Source organism: Scyliorhinus canicula, chromosome 5 (genome assembly GCF_902713615.1).
Source record: "Scyliorhinus canicula chromosome 5, sScyCan1.1, whole genome shotgun sequence".
NCBI lineage: Eukaryota > Metazoa > Chordata > Chondrichthyes > Carcharhiniformes > Scyliorhinidae > Scyliorhinus > Scyliorhinus canicula.
The window spans coordinates 4,315,828-4,330,393 of NC_052150.1; the positions used below are offsets into that span (position 1 = coordinate 4,315,828).

The 14,566-nt window shown below is 48.1% G+C and overlaps 1 protein-coding gene across 6 annotated transcripts in view; it reads right to left on the reverse strand.

The window, feature by feature from the left end:
• Positions 1-14,566, reverse strand: part of LOC119965742 (cadherin-12-like) — a 722,197-nt gene that overhangs the window by 271,095 nt on the left and 436,536 nt on the right. The window contains exon 1 of one of the 6 annotated variants that reach the window (XM_038796517.1): positions 10,991-11,080. The exons of the other annotated variants lie outside the window; for them this stretch is intronic. The gene's annotated coding sequence lies outside the window, so the exon portion shown is untranslated. Of the gene's footprint in view, positions 1-10,990; positions 11,081-14,566 lie in introns of those variants that run through there. 6 annotated transcript variants of the gene reach the window in all.

A 14,566-nucleotide genomic window follows, 5' to 3' on the forward strand; every position in this document is an offset into this window, starting at 1 on the left:
AGACACACACACGCACACAGGCGCACATACACACACACAGTCACAAACACACACAGACACACACACAGTCACACACACACACAGACACACACACAGTCACACACACACACATACACACACAGTCACAGACACACACACAGTCACAGACACACAGGCGCACATACACACACACAGTCACAGTCACAAACACACACAGATACACACACACACACACACAGACACACACAGTCACACACACACACATACACAGACACACACACATACACACACAGTCACAGGCACACACACATACACACACAGTCACAGACACACACACAGTCACAGTCACAAACACACACAGGCACACACACACACAGACACACACACAGTCACACACACACACATACACAGACACATACACACACAGTCACAGACACACACAGTCACAGACACACACACATACACACACAGTCACAGACACACACACAGTCACAGTCACAAACACACACAGGCGCACACACACACACAGACACACACACAGTCACACACACACACACACACAGACACACACACATACACACACAGTCACAGACACACACAGTCACAGACACACACACATACACACACAGACAGACACACACAGACAGACACACAGAGTCACAGGCACACACAGACACACACACAGTCACAGACAGACACACACAGACACACACAGACACACACACACTGACACACACAGACACACACACACACACACAGTCACAGTCACAAACACACAGACACACACACGCACACAGGCGCACATACACACACACAGTCACAAACACACACAGACACACACACAGTCACACACACACACAGACACACACACAGTCACACACACACACATACACACACAGTCACAGACACACAGACAGACACACACAGAGTCACAGACACACACACAGACAGACACACACAGACAGACACACAGTCACAGACACACACACAGACAGACACACAGTCACACACACACACACACACAGTCACAGACACACACAGACAGACACACACAGAGTCACAGACACACACACAGACAGACACACACAGACAGACACACAGTCACAGACACACACACAGACAGACACACACAGACAGACACACAGAGTCACAGACACACACACAGACACACACAGACACACACAGACAGACACACAGAGTCACAGACACACACACAGACACACACAGACACACACAGACAGACACACAGAGTCACAGACACACACACAGACACACACAGACACACACAGACACAGAGAAACACAAAACGAAGGATAAGAAGGCTCTGGAGAGGTTGACGTGAGGGAACACAATAAAAGGAATAAAGTTTGAAAACATCTTGATGCTGTCGATTTGCTGTGCTGGTTGTCTGGAGGTCCTTCCCAAGGGCTTTTCAATGAAACATGAGAGGCGATTCTCCGAGCCCCGCGCCAGGCCGGAGAATCGCCGTAACCGCGCCATGATGCCCCGACGCTGGCGCCCGATTCTCCGAGGTGCAGAGAATCGGCGGCATTTGCGTCAGCGCGTTTGAGGCGGCGCCGACTGCGGGCCGCTGGAATCAGCCGGGCTGCCGATTCTCCGGCCCGAATGGGCCGAGCGGCCGTGTGGATACGACAGAGTCACGCCGGCGCCGTTCACCCCTGATCACTGCCAGCGGGAGCTCTGCGCAAAGGGTCGGGGGACGGCCTGTGGGGGTTGGAAAAGCGATCCTTCACCAGGGGGCGGGCCTCCGCTGGGACCTGGCCCGTGATCAGCGCCCACTGATTGCCAGGCCGGCCTCTCCACCCCCAGGCTTACCTTCTTGCACGGCCGGCCTGTGAACACCGATGCCATGTTGAGTCGGGGCAGGCGCGCTGAAGAAGTCCCCAGTGCATGTGCGGGTTGGCGCGGCACCCATTTGGCGCCGGGAAAGGAGGCTGCAGCGACGTGAACCGCTGTGGGGGCCAGAATCTTCGTCCCGTGCCTGTTTCGGGCCATCATGAAACGCAACGCCGTTCACGACGGCGTGAACACTTGCGTTCCACTTTGGAGAATCGCCCCCCCCCCCACGTCTTTGTGAACACTCGCTTGTCGCAACTTCACCAGCTTTCAAAATGCAGGTGAGCTGGACGGAGATGAGAATTTTCTGGCTGAAAGCGAAAACTCCACTCTGCACTTCAGGCAGTATGCGGGAGAGAAACAGAGCGAGAGAGACATAGAGAGAGGGAGAGAGACCGAGAGACTGAGAGACAGGCAGACAGAGAGAGAGAGACTGAGAGAGAGAGACATAGAGAGAGAGACGCTCAGAGAGAGAGAGACATAGAGAGAGAGAGAGACATAGAGAGAGAGAGACATAGAGAGAGGGAGAGACCGAGAGACTGAGAGAGAGAGAGACAGACAGAGAGAGAGAGAGACTGAGAGAGAGACATAGAGAGAGAGACGCTCAGAGAGATAGAGAGAGACATAGAGAGATAGAGAGACATAGAGAGAGAGAGACATAGAGAGAGGGAGAGACCGAGAGACTGAGAGAGAGAGAGACAGACAGAGAGAGAGAGAGACAGAGAGAGAGAGAGAGAGGAACAGAGGGGGAGAGCGAGGGAGAGAGAGAAAAAAGACAGAAAGAGAGAGAGAGGAACAGAGAGAGGAACACAGAGAAAGAGAGAGAGGAACAGAGAGGGGAACAGAGAGGCGAACAGAGAGAGTGCGAGAGAGAGAGTGCGAGAGAGAGAGAGAGAAAGAGAGAGCAAGAGAGAGAAAGAGAAAGAGAAAGTAGTAGAGCGAGATAGAGAGAGAGAGAGAGAGATAGACACAGAGAGAGACAGAGAAACAGGAACAGAGAGAGAAAGAGTGAGAGAGAGCGAGAGAGAGAGAGACGGAGAGAGAGAGAGACAGAGATAGAGAGAGAGACAGAGAGGGAGGGAGAGAGAGAGAAAGAGAGCCGGAAAGAGAAAGAAAGGGAAAAGAGAGAGAAAGAGAAAGAAAGAGAGAGAGCGAGAGACAGAGCAAAAAATAGGTAGAGAGAAAGAGAGCAATAGAGAGAGGGAAGTAGTCTTCATTCACAGTTTACTTCCAAAGTATGCGTATTATATATCATGTATATTTATATATATACATCTTTATATATGTATATGCACACTGAGTTACAAAATTAAATGTTCCGAGAAAACCTCCCCCAGGCCAGGTGTTTTTAGCCAATCAGCAGGAGGCCAAAGCCTGCCAATTAGTTTAGATAACACTAACTCAAGTGACAAAATAACTTTTGCACTAGAGTGCTGAACTTGTGGCATTTGAGTGCGACAGTGAGAGTTTGGTGACTGAGGGAGTATAAGGGTTCATTTTTATTTAAAGCCTAGTATTTCTTTTATTTAGTTAATTAACTTAAAAGTTGCTGTTTGGTCTATAAGAAGGTGAATATTTGAATCAGCTTTGAACAAGGTTCTACTTGTAATTACTTGCACCTGGAGCTTGTTAATTAGTTAATTGAATTAGGCCACTTTTCAGAGGTTAGAGGCACAGCATAAATAGGAGCTAGTTACAGTGCAGACTTTGTTTGCACTAGAGTGCTGAACTTGTGGCATTTGAGTGCGACGGTGAGAGTTTGGTGACTGAGGGAGTTAGGTGCTCCTGACATTTAATTTCCTATATTTATCAAAGAGCGTGAAGGGAGCCAGGAGTTTAGAGTACAGCTGACTGGAAGCAGAGTCAGAGGTCCAGTTGGTCTACAGGGCAGCTAATTCTGTAAAGTAAGAGGGGATGGAGGCTAGGGCAGTTGCATGCTCCTCCTGTAGGATGTGGGTGGTGAGGGAAACCACTGGTGTCCCCGCTGACTATACCTGCGGGAAGTGCACCCAACTCCAGCTCCTCAGAGACCGTGTTAAGGTACTGGAGCTGGAGCTGGATGAACTTCGGATCATCCGGGAGGCAGAGGGAGTTATCGAGAAGAGTTACAGGGAGGTAGCCACACCAAAGGTACTGGACAAGAGTAGCTGGGTTACAGTCAGGGGAAAGAAAACTAACAGGCAGATAGTGCAGGGATCCCTCGTGGCCGTTCCCCTTCAAAACAAGTATACCGTTTCGGATGCTGTTGGGGAGGAGGACCTACCGGGGGAAGGCCACAGCGGCCAGGTCTCTGGCACTGAGTCTGGCTCTGGGGCTCAGAAGGGAAGAGGGGAGCATAGAACAGCAATAGTAATAGGAGATTCAATGGTTAGGGGAATAGATAGGAGATTCTGTGGTCGCGAGCGAGACTCCCGAAAGGTATGTTGCCTCCCGGGTGCCAGGGCCAGGGATGTCTCGGATCATGTCTTCAGGATCCTGAAGGGGGAGGGTGAGCAGCCAGAAGTCGTGGTGCACATTGGTACCAACGACGTAGGTAGGAAAAAGGGTGTGGAGGTAATAAACAAGTTTAGGGAGTTGGGCTGAAAGTTAAAGGCCAGGACAGACAGAGTTGTCATCTCTGGTTTGTTGCCGGTGCCACGTGATAGCGAGGCTAGGAATAGGGAGAGAGTGCAGTTGAACACGTGGCTGCAGGAATGGTGAGGAGAGAGGGCTTCAGGTATTTGGATAATTGGAGCGCATTCTGGGGAAGGTGGGACCTGTACAAGCAGGACGGATTGCATCTGAACCAGAGGGGCACCAATATCCTGGGGGGGAGGTTTTCTAGTACTCTTCGGGAGAGTTTAAACTAATTTGGCAGGGGAATGGGAACCGGATCTGTAGTCCAGCAGCTAAGGAAGCCGATATTCAGGACGCCAAAGCACGTAGTGATGCAGTGGGGAAGGTAATACTGACAAGAGTACTTGCAGGCAAGGAGATGGGTTGAAGTGTGTATACTTTAATGCAAGAAGCACCAGGAATAAGGTGGGTGAACCTAAGGCATGGATCGGTACTTGGGACTATGATGTGGTGGCCATCACAGAAACTTGGATAGAAGAGGGGCAGAAATGGTTGTTGGAGGTCCCTGGTTATAGATGTTTCAACAAGATTAGGGAGGATGGTAAAAGAGGTGGGGGGGGGGGGGGGGGGTGGCATTGTTAATTAGAGATAGTATAACAGCTGCAGAAAGGCAGTTCGAGGGGGATCTGCCTACTGAGGTAATATGGGTTGAAGTCAGAAATAGGAAAGGAGCAGTCACCTTGTTGGGAGTTTTCTATAGGCTCCCCAATAGCAGCAGAGATGTGGAGGAACAGATTGGGAAACAGATTTTGGAAAGGTGCAGAAGTCACAGGGTAGAAGTCATGGGTGACTTCAACTTCCCAAACATTGAGTGGAAACCCTTTAGATCACATAGTTTGGATGGGGTAGTGTTTGTGCAGTGTGTCCAAGAAGCTTTTCTAACACAGTATGTAGATTGTCCGACCAGAGGGGAGGCCATATTGGATTTAGTACTTGGTAATGAACCAGGGCAGGTGATAGATTTGTTAGTGGGGGAGCATTTTGGAGGTAGTGACCACAATTCTGTGACTTTCACTTTAGTCATGGAGAGGGATAGGTGCGTGCAACAGGGCAAGGTTTATAATTGGGGGAAGGGTAAATACAATGCTGTCAGACAAGAACTGAAGTGTAGAAGTTGGGAACATAGGCTGTCAGGGAAGGACACAAGTGAAATGTGGAACTTGTTCAAGGAACAGGTACTGTGTGTCTTTGATATGCATGGCCCTGTCAGGCAGGGAAGAGATGGTCGAGTGAGGGAACCATCGTTGACAAGAGAGGTTGAATGTCTTGTTAAGAGGAAGAAGGAGACTTGTGTAAGGCTGAAGAAACAAGGCTCAGACATGGCGCTGGAGGGATACAAGATAGCCAGGAAGGAACTGAAGAAAGGGATTAGGAGAGCTAAGAGAGGGCATGAAAAATCTTTGGCAGGTAGGATCAAGGAAAACCCCAAGGCCTTTTACACATATGTGAGAAATATGAGAATAACTAGAGCGAGGGTAGGTCCAATTAAGGACAGTAGCGGGAGATTGTGTATTGAGTCTGAAGAGATAGGAGAGGTCTTGAACGAGTACTTTTCTTCAGTATTTACAAACGAGAGGGGCCATATTGTTGGAGAGGACAGTGTGAAACAGACTGATAAGCTCGAGGAGATACTTGTCAGGAAGGAAGATGTGTTGCGCGTTTTGAAAAAATTGTGGATAGACAAGTCCCCCGGGCCTGACGGGATATATCCAAGGATTCTATGGGAAGCAAGAAATGAAATTGCAGAGCCGTTGGCAATGATCTTTTCGTCCTCGTTGTCAACAGGGGTGGTACCAGAGGATTGGAGAGTGGCGAATGTCGTGCCCCTGTTTAAAAAAGGGAATAGGGATAACCCTGGGAATTACAGGCCAGTTAGTCTTACTTCGGTGGTAGGCAAAGTAATGGAAAGGGTACTGAGGGATAGGATTTCTGAGCATCTGGAAATGAACTGCTTGATTAGGGATAGTCAGCACGGATTTGTGAGGGGTATGTCTTGCCTTACAAGTCTTATTGACTTCTTTGAGGAGGTGACCAAGCATGTGGATGAAGGTAAAGCAGTGGATGTAGTGTACATGGATTTTAGTAAGGCATTTGATAAGGTTCCCCATTGTAGGCTTGTGCAGAAAGTAAGGAGGCATGGGATAGTGGGAAATTTGGCCAGTTGGATAACAAACTGGCTAACCGATAGAAGACAGAGTGGTGGTGGATGGCAAATATTCAACCTGGAGCCCAGTTATCAGTGGTGTACTGCAGGGATCAGTTCTGGGTCCTCTGCTGTTTGTGATTTTCATTAACGACTTGGGTGAGGGAGTTGAAGGGTGGGTCAGTAAATTTGCAGATGATACGAAGATTGGTGGAGTTGTGGATAGTGAGGAGGGCTGTTGTTGGCTTCAAAGAGACATAGATAGAATGCAGAGCTGGCCTGAGAAGCGGCAGATGGTGTTTAACCCTGACAAGTGTGAGGTTGTCCATTTTGGAAGGACAAATATGAATGCGGAATACAGGGTTAACGGTAGGGTTCTTGGCAATGTGGAGGAACGGAGAGATCTTGGGGTCTATGTTCATAGATCTTTGAAAGTTGCCACTCAAGTTGATAGAGCTGTGAAGAAGGCCTATGGTGTGCTAGCGTTCATTAGCAGAGGGATTGAATTTAAGAGCCGTGAGGTGATGATGCAGCTGTACAAAACCTTGGTCAGGCCACATTTGGAGTACTGTGTGCAGTTCTGGTCGCCTCATTTTAGGAAGGATGTGGAAGCTTTGGAAAAGGTGCAAAGGAGATTTACCAGGATGTTGCCTGGAATGGAGAGTAGGTCATACGAGGAAAGGTTGAGGGTGCTAGGCCTTTTCTCATTAGAAGGGAGAATGATGAGGGGCGACTTGATAAATGTTTATAAGATGATTAGGGGAATAGATAGAGTAGACAGTCAGAGACTTTTTCCCCGGGTGGAACACACCATTACAAGAGGACATAAATTTAAGATAAATGGTGGAAGATATAGAGGGGATGTCAGAGGTAGGTTCTTTACCCAGAGAGTAGTGGGGGCATGGAATGCACTGCCTGTGGAAGTACTTGAGTCGGAAACGTTAGGGACCTTCAAGCGGCTATTGGATAGGTACATGAATTAGGGTAGAATAATGGAGTGTAGGTTAACTTCTTAAGGGCAGCACGGTAGCATTGTGGATAGCACAATTGCTTCACAGCTCCAGGGTCCCAATTTTGACTTGGGTCACTGTCTGTGTGGAGTCTGCACATCCTCCCCGTGACTGCGTGGGTTTCCTCCGGGTACTCCGGTTTACTCCCACAGTCCAAAGATGTGCAGGTTGGGTGGATTGGCCATGAAAAATTGTCCAAAATTCTTTGATTAACCTCGGACAAAAGTTCGGCGCAACATCGTGGGCCGAAGGGCCTGTTCTGTGCTGTATTTCTCTATATAACTCTAATCTCACCAGGTGTCGAGCTGAACTCTTCGGATTTGTTGAAAAAAACATCTTGCTCAGAGACCCAAGTGAACTTGCAGCCTCAGGAGAGCATACTTCCAATTATGTTGCTGCTGTATAGGATGCTATACATCCTGTGAGGCTTCACCTGGAGTACTGTACAGTTTTGGTTTCCTTACTGGAGAAAGGATGTACTGGCGCTGGAGGGGGTGCAAAGGAGATTAACTAGGTTGATTCCAGAGTTGGGAGGAATGGCTTATGAGGAGAGACAGAGTAGACTGGGGCTGGGTGGCATGATGTTACAGTGGTTAGCACTGCTGCCTCACAGGGGCTGTTTAGCACAGGGCTAAATCGCTGGCTTTGAAAGCAGACCAAGCAGGCCAGCAGCATGGTTCGATTCCCATAACAGCCTTCCCGAACAGGCGCCGGAATGTGGCGACTAGGGGCTTTTCACAGTAACTTCATTTGAAGCCTACTCGTGACAATAAGCGATTTTCATTTCATTTCATTTCATTTCAATGCCAGGGATCAATTCCGACCTCGGGTGACTGTCTGAGTAGAGTTTGCACATTCTCCCCGAGTCTGTGAGGGATTCCTCCACCATCCAAAGATGTGCCGGTTAGGTGGATTGGCCGTGTTCAATTGCTCCAAAGTGTCCAAAGCTTAGGTGGGGTTATCAGGATCGGGGATTGGGTCTGTGTCGGGAGGTGCTTCAAATGGTCAGTGCAGACTAGATGGGCCAAATGGCCCCCTCTGCATTGTAGTGATTCTATAGTTCTATGATTCTATACTCATTGGAAGTTAGAAGAATGAAGGGGCATCTTATAGAAACATATAAAAAGATGAAGGGAATGGATAAGATTGAAGCAGGGAGGTTGTTTCCACTGGTGGGTGAAACTAGAACTAGGAGACATCGCCTCAAAATAAGGGGGAGCAGATTTAGGACTGAGTTGAGGATGATTCTCTTCACCCAAAGGGTTGTGAATCTGTGTAATTCCCTGCCCAGTGAAGCAGTTGAGGCTACCTCATTAAATGTTTTTAAGGCAAAGGTAGATAGAGTTTTGAACAGTAAAGGAATTAAGGGTTATGGTGAGCGGGAGGGTAAGTGGAGCTGAGTCCACAAAACGATCAGCCATGATCTTATTGAAAGGTGGAGCAGGCTCGAGGGGCCGAGTTACCGATGGCAAGATTGACTTGTGGTCTATAAAATCAGGAAGCAGGCACCATGGCTGCTGAGGGAGAGGGAGGAGGTTGGGCATTTTCCCAAAGTGCAACCGTGGGCTGCCGGCACTGCTGGCGAGTGGGGTGTCTGCCAGGGCTTGGGGGGGGGGGGGGGGGGGGGGGGGGGAGAAGAGAGAAGAGAGAGTAACGAGCTGTGAACAGGGAATGGGCCGTGGTCCACCCCCGACCAGAGTGTCCAGGCACGGGCCGTCATTGCTGCAGCCTCCAAGGCAGCCATCTTGCTGCGCACCCCACTGACCGCCCACCGTGGCCCATTTTTGTGCAGAGCTACACCGGCCATATGAGTGCCCTGGCTCCACCCATACCCGGGCACCACCCTCTGGCAAGGCATCATGTGGCCCACACAAGGAGGACGCCACAGTAGATCCCACAAGACTTCACTGGATAGGGGGCCACAGACCGTACAGCTATCATGTGTAGGGCCACAGGCCCCCCTGGTGTCGGACACCAACGGGGCAAGGGGTGCGGTGCGGAGGGCAGTGTGCTGGGGAAATGGCTGGGGGTGGGTGGACATGTGGGGCAAGGGCTGCAGTGCAGGCCGGGGCCACAGTGTAGCCTGTTTGGCCTGATCAGGCAAGGGGGTGCCCACCTTGCTACTATGTCCGCACTTTACCGCCTGCAGCCAATGGATTTCAGTATCTAACTTGGCATGTTGGTCATCATCCTGGCTGCCACAGCCCAGGCGGATGGACGAGCAGGAGCTGCTCGGGTTGGGCCCTGCGGAATCGGAGCCTGCCCCTGATGAACAGGGGTCACCTGGTGAGTGTGGAGAACCAGCCAACAAGCAGGTCGAGGAGGCGCTGCATCGCTCATCGTGAATATCGACAGCGGCCGTCATTCGAAGACCTTCCGGATTGGAAATGTCCAGCTGAGCAGGGGGACAGTGCAACATCTCTGCCAGATCATGGCACACCTCTAGACTGCTGGTCCCGACCCCGGCGAATCAGTAGGCGTCGTGCATTGGAATTGCACTAGTCCCACGTGGGGCCGGTGCAAGAGCATTAACGGGTCCTGAATTGCTCCTGGACCAGCACTGCTTTCGTGGTCATAGAACACTCACCATTGAGTCTCAGCGTCAACAGTGAATCTCTCAAACAGAGAAACTCGCTCATGGTTTACAATAAATATCTTGTGTGAGGAAGCATGGACGTCAATAGATTACTTGCATCACTGAATCCAGGTCTTCGAGGTTTAACCCACGGCATTGACAACCATGCTGTCTGCTCCCACCTCTTCTCAACAACTCTTTTCAGGACTCTTGGGCCAGTATGTATAAAAGAATGTCTCCCCTCCTTTCCACCCCCTCCATGTAGCATCCAAAAGCTTTAAAAGATGCTCTCTGACATGTTGTATCTCTTCAGGGCAAACAGCAGACAGCAGAAAGTTAGCAAGCTGTCTGCATTGCAGTTAGTGGGCATAGATGAATCATGTATCACCAGCCGCCCCCCCCCCCCCCTCCCCCACAGCCCAGTTCCAGGGGCTATCAAATATAGCCCCTAAAGTTTGATTAGGATTGAGCCCTAAAGAGAGGCACTTACAGAAACCAAGCTGTCCTGACTAACTGATCATTCAACAACCACGTTTACTTGACTTTGCAAAAAGACTTACAGATTCCTTATGGAACTGAAGATTCAAAGAATTCATAATATATGCCCCATCTATAAGGAGTACCAGGCCCAGAGGTATATAAATGTACAGACCACAGTGGTAGACAAAAAGAATACAGTACAGGCATATAGAATTCATATGACTGCAGATAATCAGACACATTAATAAACACCTTGGTTCAATATAAACACACACACACACAGTCATTCTGAAAATGAGTAGCATTTAAATTCAGATTCTGAGATCTTACCTCTGCCTCACAAACACTGTTTTGTATCCAAAGATTAGCTTGTTTTATATATCACTGGTAGCGAGCATCACTTGACGAGCCCCAAACATTGCAATTTTCCCACTGACAGTAGCTCTCCTCCTCTGACAGGCATGTGCATGTCATAAGTTCTAATCACATTACCACAGGTAACTCCTTCCTGAAGGAGGAGGGAATGGCAAATTGGTGAAGAGTAACCAGTGAGTTATTATCTGTCACCTCTCTCTAAATATGACTCAGGGATAATGTGATTAACTCATCTGAGTGGAAATTTCCCAGACCAGTCAAAAGCTCAAATTCATTAAACAATCCCTCTGAGGGGAGAACTGCCTTGATGTGCCTCGTTGAGACAACGGAGGCTGACACAATCGGATGTTTAATTCACCAAACAGAATTCAGACATTTGCATTAATCTCTATATTAGACCACCGACTTTAATTCATTAACAGAGTCCAGATAGTGTTTTACAACACTAACATAAAAAAGAGTGTACATCTTCCAATTTCACTGACCTTGGGAACAGCTGTTCATCCACCAAACCAAGATCGCAACTCTGTCAAAATGATTTCTTGTCCTATTTTACTAAGACAACAAGCTAGTTTATCACTTGATATTTCAGGCGATATATTTAGTAGCCAGACCAATTTGATTCCCACAGTTGTGCAGTCATTATATGAATCATATGTTCTTATCACTGTACAAAAATAAAGGTAGATTTAACAGACTTATATTTGCATTGGTCAACATTAAAAATAAGGTTTAGTTTTAAGAGGGTTTAATTTAATATTTCTGTGCCTGGAAGGGTAAAACCTACAGTTGGATTGATGCTGGACGAAGGTGTTTCTATATGTGGGGTTGATTTCAATTCAAACTATGATTCTATTGTGCTTAGAGAGGGCTATGGTGTAAAGAATAAATGAACCGGCAGTGGTTGCTTCGAAACAGGGGCCTTCTAAGGTAGTGGAGCTTTTAAGTTTTAGTTTAGCTAATTTGATTGCAGCTGAAAATAGGTAGTGAGAGAGACGGCAGCTCTCACATCCCTGCTAGAAACAGTTGGTTTTGGAAGGCGAAAGAGGGAGCATCTCTCTCAGACTTGCTAGAAGAACAACCATACCATGGAGTAATGTCAGAAATCTAAAGTTAAGGAAATGGGAGAAATGAAGAGACGTTTCCAAGAAGTCTAGAGTTAATAGAACTGAAGAGACTTGGAATCAGAACAGAAAAATATCGGCAGTAGTGCTAATTACTATAGTTTAGGAGGCATTATTTCAATAATTGTGGAAATTGTCAGCTGGACCTTGGAGTTTGTGTAAAAGTCTTTAAGGCAAAGGAAACCTGAAGGAAGAGGTGTAAAACCTAAAAGCGAAAGCTTCATGGAAGCAGCAGGGGAAAAGCATAATAAAGTGTGACTTTTGAAAGCGGAATTTGAAAACGCTCATGTGGAAGCCGGAGTTCAGTGAGATAAGGTGGCACACGGTATAAGAATCCTCTGGGGGGATTCTGAGGAAAAGTCCACAGACATTCACTTGAGTTCAGATAGGAGTGTGTCTTACCAGTTATCCTGTGTGCTTAAAAGGGACTTTGTGTGTTAATGAGACTATTGTAGTTTATGATGTACTTTGTAATCTGTGCTAATCCTAAACCCTATGTTAAACTAAAAGGAGTAGTAAGAGGCATATTGTATCACAATCCAACATGGTCAATTAAAAACATGAAAAATAATGTGCTTCATTACACTAAGAACTACTTTCAGGATCATATTCAGTTAACTGGAGGTGACCTTATCAGATGTTGCCATATATTTAAGACCTGCAGTTGAAAAGAACAAGATTATTAGTTAATTCTGTCCAGCTCCAGATGCTCAGCTTGTCTGCTGCTGAAATTGTCACTCATGCCTTAGCGAACTCTATCTCAACTGTTGCAATGTACTCTTCTCTGGCCTCCTATCTTCCGAAACACTTATGACTTCATCCTAACTAAAGCCAATTGCAATCCTGTGTTTATCTGAAAATATGGGCTCCCAGTCTGGCAGTGTCTTAATTTTAAAATTCTCATCCATTTTTTTTTTCCAAATCCCTCCATGCTCTCGCCCTTCCCTATCTCTGTAATCTCCTCCACATCTCCAAAGCTCTGAAATATCTTTACTTAAGTAATTCTGGCCTCTCTCACGGCCCTGATTTTAATTGCTCCACCCTCTGTGGCCATAACTCAGCTGCCGTTGCCTTTAAGTATAAGAATTGGCAAGTCATGTTGCAGCTGTATAGAACCTTAGTTAGGCCACACTTGGAGTATAGTGTTCAATTCTGGTCGCCACACTACCAGAAGGATGTGGAGGCTTTAGAGAGTGTGCAGAAGAGATTTACCAGGATTTTGCCTGGTATGGAGAGCATTAGCTATGAGGAAAGGTTGAACAAACTTGGTTTGTTCTCACTGGAACGAAGGAGGTTGAGGGGCGACCTGATAGAGGTCTACAAAATTATGATGGGCATAGACAGGGTGGATAGTCAGAGACTTTTTCCCAGGGTAGAGGGGTCAATTACTGGGGGGGCGAGGGGCAACGTTTAGAGATGTACGAGGCAAGTTTTTTACACAGAGGGTAGTGGGTGCCTGGAAATTGCTGCCGGAGGAGGTGGTGGAAGCAAGGATGATCGTGACGTTTGAGGGGCATCCTGAAAAATACATGAATAGGATGGGGATAGAGGGATACGGACCCCAGAAGTGCAGGAGATTTTAGTTTAGATGGGCAGCATGGTCGGCGCAGGCTTGGAGGGCTGAAGGGCCTGTTCCTGTGCTGTACTTTTCTTTATCCTTTGTTCTTTAAGAGATATCAGCATGACATCATGAGAAGGGAAATGTCTCATGTAATCCAGTCTTAGTTTCTCTTTTGCTTTGAGTAGAGCACACACACAGCTCGATGCCTTCAAGTTTTATAACTATGTACAATGAATCTCACGTGCCTCATTAATAAATGACTCCACTACGTGATTACCCTTATGAGCAATTGGTGTATTGTGTCTTGTATAGTAATTAAGTCCAGGATTAAAGCATTATAATAATACAATATTGTGTTCAGCATTGGTGAGACAGGTGGCATCAAGATTAAATACAGGGTGAGTAGGGGCTGGTTTAGCACAGGACTAAAGAGCTGGGGCACGATTCTCCGCCCCCCCACGCCGGGTGGAAGAATAGCGGGAGGGCCTCCCGACATTTTTCACGCCCTCCCGCTATTCTCCCCCCCCCCCCCATGCCCGACCCACGCCACGAATCGGCGCTCGTCATTTTTTACGGCGAGCGGCGATTCTCCGAGGCTGATGGGCCGAGCGGCCGGGCCTTCACGCCCGTTTCAACACGGCAGCAAACACACCTGCTCGCTGCCATCATGAAACGGGCGCTAGATGCCCGATTGGGGCATGTGGGAGCCCGATTGGCATGGCAGTACCACGTCTTGCGGGGCGGCTGAGGGAAAAGACGGGAACTGCGCATGCGTGGGTTGGCGTTGTCCAACCTGCGCATGCGCGGCTGAGGTCATCGGCCGCGTCAGCCAGCGTGACGCTTGAC